General features: G+C 41.9%; 1 pseudogene; it reads right to left on the bottom strand.

The window, feature by feature from the left end:
• Positions 1 to 11,219: 11,219 nt before the first annotated feature.
• LOC138814321 (protein tyrosine phosphatase type IVA 2 pseudogene) lies at positions 11,220 to 11,713 on the bottom strand (annotated as a pseudogene).
• Between the last annotated feature and the right edge of the window lie 314 nt (positions 11,714 to 12,027).

The following is a 12,027-nucleotide window of genomic DNA, read 5'->3' as shown; positions in this document are numbered from 1 at the left end:
ATCTTAGGATCACGGTTCAAAGCCAGCCTGGGCAAGAAACTCTGTGAGAATCTTGTTTCCTAAAACCACTAGAAAACAGAAGTGGAGCTGTGGCTCAAGTGGTAGAGCACTTACCTTGAGCTGAAGAGCGCAGGGACAGGGACAGGGACAGCACCCAAGCCCAGAGTTCAAGCCCCACGACTGACAAAAAAACGGGGAGGGCAAATATTAAAGGTATAACTCCTCTGTAGAGAGAAACTCAAGGTCAAATGGCTAATAGTCACCCTAAGCCTTTAACATCCTTGCTAAAAAGCAAAAGACCATCTCTCCCTTGCTCAAGTTTACCAAGCTGGCAACTTTGCAGTTTACGACAAACTTTGCTGAAGGCCACTGACAACCTTGAGACTTATCATCAGGTGTACTGAGGTGTACTTATCATCAGGTGTACTGACTATATTAGTCAGGAGCTTATAATAATCATTTCTGTAAAAAAGACTACCCCTACCCAAGGTTATATTTAGACTTTTGTAATCCAAGGATATGTTTTGACTTTTTGTAATCAAGTATCAATAGTATCAATAGCATTGATAGTATCCGTCATGCTGACCAAGTCAAGATTATGCTTTGCCTATGCTGTTTGCGACTCAAGACTATGTTTTGCTTCTGTAACCTTGCTTGCCTGCTTTGGCAAGCATCACCTACGTGTAACCCCTTCCTATAAAAATCCCTTATGAAAAGCAAATGAGGCTGTTCTCTGAAGCTCTGCGAGCTGGAGACAGTTGCCACATGGCTAATAAAAGGCTTCCAGCCAGTTTGACTGAGTGCTAGTGACTCCTTTTGCTGATTGTGGTTAAAGTCCCACCAGCCCCAGGAAGTTGGGATATTTCAAAGGAGGCTGAGATCTGAGGATCAAGGGTCCAATCCAACCTGGTCAGGAAAGTCCCTGAGACTCTAATTTCCAATTAAACACCAAAAATCCAGAAGTGGAGCTGTGGCTAGCCTTGAGCAAAAAAGCTCAGGGACAGCACCCAGGCCTTTAGTTCCAGCCCTAGGAATGACACTAAGTAAAATAAAACAAGATGGTATTCAGATGGGTGCCAGTATCTAATATCACAATCCTATGTACTCAGGACGTGGAGATCTGAGGATTTAGGTTCTAAGCCAGCCTAGTTAGGAAAGTCCATAAGACTCTTATCTTGGGGCTGGAAGGTGGCTCAGTGGTAGAGTGCTTGCCTTGCATGCATGAAGCCCTGGGTTCAATTCCTCAGCACCACATAAGCAAAAAAAAAAAAAAAAAAAAAAGCGGGAAATGGCGCTAGCCTTGAGCTGAAGAGCTGAGGGACAGTGGCCAGGTCCAGAGTTCAGGCCCCATGACCAGACCTCCCCCCCCCAAAAAAAAGACTCTTATCTCCAAATAACCACCAAAAAGCCAGAAGTAGAGGTGTGACTCAAGTAGTAAAGTACTAGTCTTGAGCAAAGAAGTTCAGGGACAGACCCCAGGCCTGACCAGAATTCTCTCTCTCTCTCTCTCTCTCTCTCTCTCTCTCTCTCTCTCTCTCTCTCTCTCTATATATATATATATATATATATATATATATATATAAACTTTATATATATACATACTTTATATATCTTATTACATATATATACTCCTTCCCCACATATGTATGTACTTTACACATTCACAGTTCCTTTCTAAAAAGTCTGCTAAGTCATGATCTCTCATTTCTCTAAGGCCAGCCCCTTATCATTACTGTGAGCTCCTCTCATACCTCCTGAACCTTAGAAAATGGATAATTTTAAGTCCATATTTACTCTGAGCCACCAAGCTAGGGTCTAGTGTTTTCCTTAGAGGTGTGCTTTCTCTATTCTCTATTAAACTTTGCCCACTTGACTTTTTGCATGTATGCTATGGTCCGGTAGACAGAAACCAACAATTTGAGCCTTCAACACCCAGGCAATGTTTCTCTTTCTCCCTATAGTATCCCAGTCATATTAAAATAAATCTTGGCTAAAACTTTTCCCTTTTGAGGCTCTCCTTTTTGTGAGATACCCTGAAATGCTTTTCATGAGTGGATCTCAGTGACCTGTGATTTTGTGTGTAAAGTGAGGATGTGAGTTAGTAGAAATGCAAGCGATCAAAGAACCACAGTCTATAGAACTTGGAGATGGCACGATAAGCTGATGAACCCAAACCCTGCCTGGGGGAAGGAGGCTACAAAAGCACAAGAAAGTAAGAAGGATAAAAGAATGAGGGAGTAATGAGGGACCACTAAATCTCTGATACCTCCTTTATAGGAAACAGAAAGGAGAACAACCAATCAGAAAGCCATCTTCAAGGACTTCAATGCTCTAAGGAGCATTTAATCCAAGGCTATTGTCCTTAATGAAAAAGATGGCACAAGATGGCGGATGCAGGCTGAAGTGCTGTTTCCCCCGTGGCATGTCTTTTCATACATATTTTGTAATGAACTTTCCTATCACTTTTACTTATCTTTATATCTTGCGGGAAGCACTGAGGTCAACTGTCTAAATTTCCTTCATCACCCAATAACAATGATGTATAATCTTTTTCATTGTAGATTCAATTTGTTAGTATTTTGAGGTTGTTGGGGATTGTTGCATTTGTATTCATAAAACATACTGGTCATAGGTTTGTTTCCTTGTGGTGTCTGCCCTGTTTGGTGTTAGGACAACGCTAGCCTCATTGAAAACATTGGAATGTGCTCTTTTTCATATTTCGAAGGAGGTTATATAGGACTGATGTTCACTTTTATTTCACATTTTATAAAATTTACCCATGGAATCATCTTGTCACCAGCTTTTCATTTGGGAGATTTTTTTTTTTTTATTACTGATCTCATCTCTTTATTATAATAGGTCTTTTTGAATTTTCTTCCTGTGTCAGTTTTGGTAATTTCTGCCCTTCTAAATAACTTGTTCATTTTCTTTTTTTTTTTTTTTTTTTTTTTTGTCGGTCGTGGGGCTTGAACTCTGGGCCTGGGAGCTGTCCCTCAGCTCTTCAGCTCAAGGCGAGCACTCTACCACTTGAGCTACAGCGCCACTTCCGGTTTTCTGGTGGTTTATTGGAGATAGGAGTCTCACGGTCTCTCCTGCCCGGGCTGGCTTTGAACCGCGATCCTCAGATCTCAGCCTCCTGAGTAGCTAGGATTACAGGCGTGAGCCACCAGCGCCCGGCTTCAGAACTTGTTCATTTTCTAGGTTACTCATTTTGTTGGCATTTGCTGTTTGTATGTTTCTATAATTGTTTTTACTATTATTCTGTTTAAGTAATAATGACCCTCCTTTCATTTCTGATTTTAAGAGTTCAACTCCTCTTCGGTATTTTTGCTTGATCAATGAGGCTTCAAGTTTGTTACTTTTTGTTGATCTTGCCAGATAACTATCTTTTGGTTTTGTTTATTTTCCTCTGTTGTCTGTTTTATATTGTGTTTGTCTCTGCTCTAATATTTATCACATCTTTGGGTTTCATAGCTTCTTTTTTGCTATACCTTAGGTGGAAGGGTGGATTCTATTTTTAAATTGATTTTTAAAATTATTTTGATTGTTATTAAAAGGTAATTTGCAGTCAATTTTTAAATTTGATTTTATATATTTATACAAAGGAGCATCAATTCAAAAGTCAGATTATGAGTTGCAATGCATCTCATAATGCATCAGTGTCACCCCTTGAAGGATGAATTCTTGATATGAGTTCTATTTTATTTATTTTTATTATATAATTAAAACTTATTATTAAGTAATTGTACAAAGTGGTTTCAATTCAACATGTCAGTTTATGAGTGCAGTGCATCCTGATCATTGTAACTCCTTTTAATGTTCTCTTCTCTCTCTCCTAACCCCATCCATCCCAAGTTACCTGATTCCATTTTTTATGTATGTTACATTGAAAATTGACTGTATTCATTCATCCTTCCTTTCTCGATTCTTCTACCCTCTCTCTCCTTGACCTACCCCACATTTTTTTTTTTTTTTGGTCTGGTAGTGGGGCCTGAACTTGGGCCTGAGCACTATCCCTCAGCTCTTCAGTTCAAGGCTAGCGCTTTACCACTTGAGCCACAGCGCCACTTCCGGTATTTTTCTTTTTGCTTATATGGTGCTGAGGAATGGAACCCAGGACCTCAGGCATGTAAGGCAAGCGCTCTACCACTGAGCCACCTTCCCAGCCCCCCCACATCTTTTTAAAGAAGAATTTATAGTTGTAAATTTCTCTCTAGGAAAAAACTATTGCATCCTCTAAGTTTTGAATTGGTCTTTCAATTTCATTTCTCTCAAAGTATCTGTTATTAACCTCCATTATGGTTCATCCTTAATCCATTGGGCATTTAGAACTATGTTGTTTAATTTACACATATTCTGACCTTCCCCAAATTCCTTTTGTTTTTGGCTCATGATTTGATTCCATTCTCGCTAGAGAACAATGTTGTTTTTTTGTCAGTTGTGGGGCTTGAACTTCTGCTCAAGTCTAGTACTCTTATCACTTAGAGCCATAGCTCCCCTTCCAGGTTTTTGAGTAGTTAATTGGAAATAAGAGTCTCACAAGGGACTTCTCTTCCTGGGCTGGCTTTGAATCATGATCCTCAGATCTCAGCCTCCTGAATAGCTAGGATTACACGTGTGAGCCACTGGAGCCCAACTGACAACATTGTTTAACTTAAAACTTTCAATTTATTTGGACCTATTTGATAGTTTAACATAAGTTTACCATGGAGAAAGTTCTGTTGCCATTTGAGGAAATGTTTAACTGTTTGTGTTTAGAAGTGTTTCATTCCAGTTTGTTATGTCTAGTTGGCTTTTGATATTGTTCACATCTTATCTTTCCTGCCTTAAGCAAAAGCCTTTCAGCCAGGCAGCTCTGTACTTCCCTTATACAAATCCCTAAACCAGAACTACAGTTTCAGAAAGCCATTATCTTAGCAACCTGTGTGTGCCGGATTCTTAACTTCCACCCAGACCAGAGCAAGGGAATATGAACCCAACAGAAGGCCTGTGATTGGTACAAACACAATCCTTCATTTGCATAACACACTGAACCATGATTGGTATAAGCATGAGAGGATTGTTGTGATTGGTGCAGACTTCCTAGCTTCTCCTTCTTTTGGCTATACAAACAGGTATTGTTTTATAAGAATGAGACAGACTATCCTGCTCCCTTTGGTGTTTCTTTTGTGATAATACAAAGAAAAGAAGCAGAAAAATAGGGCTGGCAAGGTAAGCAGCCTTATTGGTGAAACTGACTACAGAAAGTTGGCAGGCAATGGAGAAAGTGAAACATTATCAACTGGTCGATTGGTTGGTGAAGCAATACCTTCCTCCATAGGAGCAGTAGTACTTACAACCCTTTGCCACTACCTGAACTGTCAGTGGAAGGGAGGGGCCGGGGAAGACTACTGCTGCTGCCTTCTCCACTTACAAACACCCACCTGCTAGACTGCTGGATTTTTGTTGTTGTTTGTTTGTTTTTGTCTTTGCTTTTGTTTTGGTACCAGTACTGGGTCTTCAACTCAGGGTCCTGGGTGCTGTCCTTTAGCTTTTTTTGCTCAATGCTGGCATTCTACCACTTGAACCACAGATCCACTTTTGGCTTTTTGCTGGTCAATTGGAGATAAGAGTCTCACAGATTTTCCTACACAAGCTAGCTTCAAATCACAATTCTTAGATCTCAGCTTTCTGAGTAGCTAGGATTACAGATGTGAGCCACTGGTGCCCAGCTTAGGCTACCTACTGGATTTAAGAGCTACTGAATCTAACATTAGTAGCTACTGAAGATCTAGGAAGAGGTGTTTGAAATTAAAATAAACTGAAATGCACGAGGCTTCTTCCTCTTTCATAGTTTTAGCTGCCTGCTTTTTCTTTCTTTTCCTTCCTTCCTTCCTCCCTCCCCCCCTCCCTCCCCCCTTCCTCCCTTCCTCCCTCCCTCCCTTCCTTCCTTCCTTCCTTCCTTCCTTCCTTCCTTCCTTCCTTCCTTCCTTCCTTCCTTCCTTCTCCTCCTTCCCTTCCCTTCCCTTCCCTTCCTTCCTTCCTTCCTTCCTTCCTTCCTTCCTTCCTTCCTTCCTTCCTTCCTTCCTTCCTTCCTTCCTTCCTTCTCCTCCTTCCCTTCCCTTCCCTTCCCTCCCTTCCTTCCTTCCTTCCTTCCTTCCTTCCTTCCTTCCTTCCTTCCTTCCTTCCTTCCTTCCTTCCTTCCTTCCTTCCTTCCTTTCTTTCCAGTCATGGGGCTTGAACTCAGGGCCTGGGTGCTGTTCCTGAGCTTTTTCACTGAAGGCTTTCACTTTACCACTTTGAGCCACAGTGCCACTTCTAGTTTTCTGGTGGTTAATTGGAAATGAGTCTCTCTTTCTTGCCCAGGCCGGCTTTGAACCATGGTCCTTAGATCTCAGCCTCCTGAGTAGCTAGAATTACAGGCACGAGCCATTGATACCTGGCTTCTTTTTGTTTTTGAGATAGGTTTCATTCTGTAGCCCAGACTGGCCTCCAACTTGTGATCCTCTTGTCTCAGCGTTTCAAATACTGGAATTACAGTTGCGACCATCATGCCTGGCTTTAGGAACTTTTTTGAATAAACAGTCCTAAGATTATTGAAAACTGTATTTCCAAAGTTCTGAAAAGGTTGATTTGGGCAGCTTTTTGGCAGTGTTGGCACTGTTTTTCCTGAATTAGATGTTCATAATAATAGTGGAAAACTATAGCAGTGGGATCAGGTCCTTTGTCTTTATGATCTGGAAGAATAATTCTGCAGACACAGAGGAAGAGAAAGGCAAAATGGCAAAGTGTTATTGAAGGAAGAGATAAGCAGAGCTCCCATTAGACAAGAGGGGTTCCAAGGGAGGGCACCACTTGGGGTGCACTCTGCAGGGATTGATAAGGTGTCTCAAGGAGAGAGAGAGACAACACTTTCAATCACTGGACAGCTTGTAGGCCATATTAGTCTCCAGACCCAATCAAAGACTCCACACAGCCTATATGAGCTTCCCATTTGTTCTTTAGCCTCTCTTACTGTATGTTCATTTTGGCTTACTCCTGTAGGTCCCATCAGCCTATTGTTCACTTGCAAGACTTCCAGGGGCAATGGGCTATGACAATGCCAGGGACCCTGCCTGCCTGAGAGATGGCTTAATGTCATGGTAATGTTATGCCTAAGGGTCCTGCATTCTAGACTGCTAAGGCCATGGTGAAGGAATGCAGAGTTTCTATGGGAGGGGGTCTTTGCCCTGCTTGCCCTTCTAGGCTCTTTGCTGCTGGCAATATGTCTGCATTCTATCATTTTGGACGTTTTGCAATTTCTCCCAGTTGATGGATGTTACAACATTAAATTTTGAACGTTGAAATTAGAAGAGAATGAAAATAGAAGCCAACAAATGGAAGATGAATATTATAACTTGGATTGTGGTTGTCCTTCAAAGATCCACGTGATCCTGGTGCCTGTGGCTCACACCTGTAATCCTAGCTACTCACGAGGCTGAAATCTGAGGATTATAGTTTGAGGCTAGCTTAGTCCAAAAAGTCTGTGACCCTCTTATCTCCAATTAACCAGCAAAAATGTAGAAGTAGAGATGTGGCTTACGTGGTAGAGTGCTATCCTTGAGTGAAAAAAGCTGAGGGACGATGCCTAGTCCCTGAGTTCAAAACAGCACACACACATACACACACACACACACACACACACACACACCCATACACACACACACACACACACACACACACACACACACACACACACACACACACACACACACACTACTTTTAACAAGTTTGTTTTCATTGATTTAGATAATCCTTTGTACCAAACTAACTCAAGCTACCTACACCAAAAATTTATTGGGGAGTCCACAAGGTAATACAAGAAGTTAGAATCAAGCAGACTGCAGCAGACTCAGAGGGTTGCTTTATCAATGCCCCTTCCTTTCTTCTGACCCTACAAAGCTATCTTCCAGGAGAGGGTGCTGTGGTGGGGAGTTAGATTGAGTCTCATGAATATTCAGGTGTGGTAAGCCTGGTTCTTAGTACCAAGGTGGTAGAAACTTTAACACAGGAAACCTTCACAAGGTAGTTAGTACTCACTGGACACTATGCTGAAAATGAACTATATAACTCATGTGGGGGATGAGAGGGAAAAACTTGGAGAGAGTGAGGGAAGGGGTAACATTGTCCAAAAAGAAATGATTTTTGTTGTTGTTGTTTTGTTGGTTGTGGGGCTTAAACTTTGGGCTTGGGCGCTGTCCCTGTGCTCTTCAGCTCAAGGCAAGCGCTCTACCACTTGAACCACGGTGCCACTTCCAGTTTTCTAGTGGTTTATTGGAGATAAGAGTCTCGCAGACTTTCCTGCCCGAGCTGGCTTTGAATCGTGATCCTCAGAGCTCAGCCTCTTGAGTAGCTAGGATTACAGGTGTGAGCCACCAGCGCCCAGCAAGAAATGTATTCTTTAGCTGGTTTGTGTAACTATAACCCCTCTCTGTACATCACAATAATAATAATAATAATAATGGTTAGGCTGGGTGCCAGTGATTTATGCCTATAATCCTAGCTACTCAGTAGGCTGAGATGTGAGGATTGCTGTTTGAAGCCAGCCTAGACAGGAAAGTCTGTGAGATACTTATCTACACTTAACCACCAAAAAGCCAGATGTGAAGCTGTGGCTAATGTGGTAGAGAGCTAGTGTTGAATAAAAAAAGGCCAAAGACAGAACCCAGGCTTTGAGTTCAAGCTCCAGGACCAGCATAAAACAATAAAACATTAAAGGCTTCCCCTGCATGAATGGATTAAGGCTGAGGTCACAGAGTAGGGTAGGTCTCATGTAAGTGAGTTAGTTCCCATGAGAATAGATAGTAAGGAAAACAGCAGACCTACAGCCAGGCTCTTGTGGCTCCTGCATGTAATCCTGACTACTCTAGAGGTTGAGATGTGACGATTGAGGGTTGAAGCCAGCCTAGGCAGGAATATCAGTTAGGCTCTTATCTCCTATTAACCAGCAAAAAGCCAGAGATGGAGCTGTGGCTCAAGTGGTAGAGTGCCAGCTTTCAAGGAAAAAGCTAAAGAACAGTGCCTAGGTCTTGAGTTCAAGCTTCAGAACCAGCACGATGAAAAACAAATCAACAACAAAACCCCAGCAGATCCAGCCTTCATGGAGCAGATTAGGACACAATATTCTTGAATCTCTAAATTATGGACTAAAGAAATCTTTGTATAAAAGTACCCAGTATTTTATTACAGAAACTCCAAACAGAATATGGCTAGCACAATCTCACTCTCAGATGTCCCTAGACTTAGATGTGTCCATATGACCTAATCCTGGTCCCTGAGATGGATTCCAAATGCATGCAAGATATGGATTCCAAATGCAGCTGGAAATACTTCTTCAAGCCTTTGACCTTACAGCATATGTGTCAGGTGGGTGCTGGTGGCTCACACCTGTAATCACGATGCTGAAATCTGAGGATTGTCATTCAAAGGTAGCTCTGGCAGTAAAGTCCATGAGCCACTTATTTCCAGAAAAAAAGCCAGAAATGGAGGCGTGGCTCAAATTGTAGAGCTCCAACCTTGAACCAAAAAAAAAGGAGAGCTTAAATCCCTGAGTTCAAGCCCCAGTATTGGTGCACATGTACATGTGCGTAGGTCTGCTTGCACTTGTATGTGCGCACACACACACTTAAACACCAAAAAGGCTTGAACCTGTCAGTCTCCCATCCTTTGGCTCTGTGTATGCTGGCACATGCTTTTGAAACTCCCAGAAACAATTGCAATCTGCATTTTGGCTTCACTCCTTGGTGGCCTGGGACTCAAGGTCAGCCAGTGGTGAGAGCTCACCGTCTTTCCAGTTCTCTTGTTGTATGTACAGTGTGGGCATGCACATAGCTATTACCTTCCAGACTCTCAGGAATTTGTGGAAGCTTTCCAATCCATGGACTTGATGCCAAATAATCAACTTATTCAAATGAGATCACACTAAAAATCTGTAGCTCTTTAAAAATGGAACTTTAAAAATGCTCAGCTAATGCTAATGGTACACACATAATTCTGACACATCGGAGGTTGAGACAGGAGGAGAGGTGTGAGTTGTAACTTCAAGGGTAACTTGCATTACATAGTGACAGCATGAATGAAAGAAAGAAAGGAAAGAGAAAAGAGAAAGGTCTTGGCAGACACTGGTGGCTCAGGCTTGTAATCCTAGCCACTCAGGAGGCTGAGATCTGAGCTGACCAAGCCAATTCAGGCAGAAAAGTCCAGGAGATTTGTATCTTCAATTAACCAGCAATAAAAAGCTTAAAGTGGAAAGGTGGCTCAAGTGGCAGAGCACCAGACTTGAGTGGAAAAGCTAAATGAGATCAAGATGCCCTGAGTTCAAGCCTTTATATTGGCACAGAAAAATATGTAAAGGAAGGAAGGAGGGAAGGAAGCAAGGAAGCAAGGAAAGAAGGAAGGATAAGGAAGGAAGAAAGGACAAAAGAAAGGAAGGAGGGAAGGAAGTTCTAGTAGGGTTTGTCACTTTTCTGATGTCATTTTCTGGCACAGGAAGAGGAAGGCACTGGAGATGTTGTCTTCTTCCTCTGAGCAAAGATGAAGAGGTTTAGAAGGGAGTCCTGTATGTCAAAGGTATAGAAGCCACTGAGGTACATTTTTTCTATTTGAAAGTTTGTGTGTTCTAGTAGCTTCTTATGCACTTGGCTTGCATTCAAAGCTATGAAATGCGGGGACCACTTTGTTCATATTCTCATCATCTGGCCAACCTCAAACAGGTCGAACATCATTCTCTCTCTCCCTGTTTGTTTGTTTTCTTTCTTTCTTTCTTTTCCTCTCAAACATTTTATTCATCTTTTAGAGGGACTTATCCTTAGGAGTTGAGGACTATTGAATCCACCACTTTGATGACACAGGTGAGAGTCCAGATTCACATTTCCACGTACCTAGAGTTCCCTCAAAATACCACAATTGATGCCAGGCACCAGTGGCTCATGCCTGTAATCCTAGCTACTTAGAAGACTGAGATCTGAGGATCACGGTTCAAAGCCAGCCTGGGCAGGAAAGTCTGTGAGACTCTCACTCCAATTAACCACCAGAAAACTGGAAGTGGCACTGTAGCTCAAGTGTTAGAGCACTCACCTTGAGCTGAAGAGCTCAGGGACAGCCCCCAGGCTCAGAGTTCAAGCCTCACGACTGACAAAACAAAACAAGAACAAAAAAAAAAAAAAAACACAATTGAAGAAGCCTCCACTTGTCTCTTTGTACTAAATGCAGCAATACCCATTGGTGTCTCCAAATAGTAATTGCACCTTCGGTACATATTTCTCCCAGGAGAGCAGTTGTTTGGAATTGAGTGCTCTCCTTTTTTGTCTTATAAACAATGATATCTTCATATTTCATTCTACATTCAATCAAAGCAAGCGCACCTGCCAAAGGTGCTGTTCCCAATCCTGCAACACAGTGCACTGTAACATAGAAACCTGGTTCTTTAATAATTTCAGCCAATCACCTACTATCTGATTGGGTGAGGGGTGATATTACATTGACAAATGGCTAATCTGGAACATGATTCCTTCTTTTTAACCAGAGCTTTATCATATGTTGTGTCACAAACTCAAACCAACGTTGTCACGCCATACCTAAGTTCCTCTGTGACCTTGTTGCAAGAAGCATTGGTAGGATGGTGAGTTACCAGATCTTCAAAGGGACTAGATGGTTCAGTATGGTAAATAAAAAGTATGCATGCATTTGTGAGCATGAAGGGGAAAATGAGAAAAAAATCAATAAGTCTTAAAATGTTTCATAGCAGAAAAACACTTAAAAGACCATTAAAATGCCTGTTACCAACCAGCATTTTCTCTACTCAACTTGTTTAGTCCTTATGAAGCATCTCTCTTTAAGACAGGCAGAAATGTTTAGAATCTATTTGAATCCAAATTCAACTTGGGCCTTCATGTCTGCAGATGGACACCTTCTGATTCCAAGAAAACAATCCAACTACAGACAAAATTTAAGCAGCCTTTACCACAGTTAGGCACTAAGGAGACATGTTAAAAGTGTAAGCTGTTTGCC

This window comes from Dipodomys merriami, unplaced genomic scaffold, assembly GCF_024711535.1.
Source record: "Dipodomys merriami isolate MVZ:Mamm:240054 unplaced genomic scaffold, mDipMer1.0.p SCAF_6, whole genome shotgun sequence".
Lineage (NCBI taxonomy): Eukaryota > Metazoa > Chordata > Mammalia > Rodentia > Heteromyidae > Dipodomys > Dipodomys merriami.
Note: the sequence above shows the minus strand (reverse complement) of the source record. Positions and strands in the feature narration are given on the sequence as shown.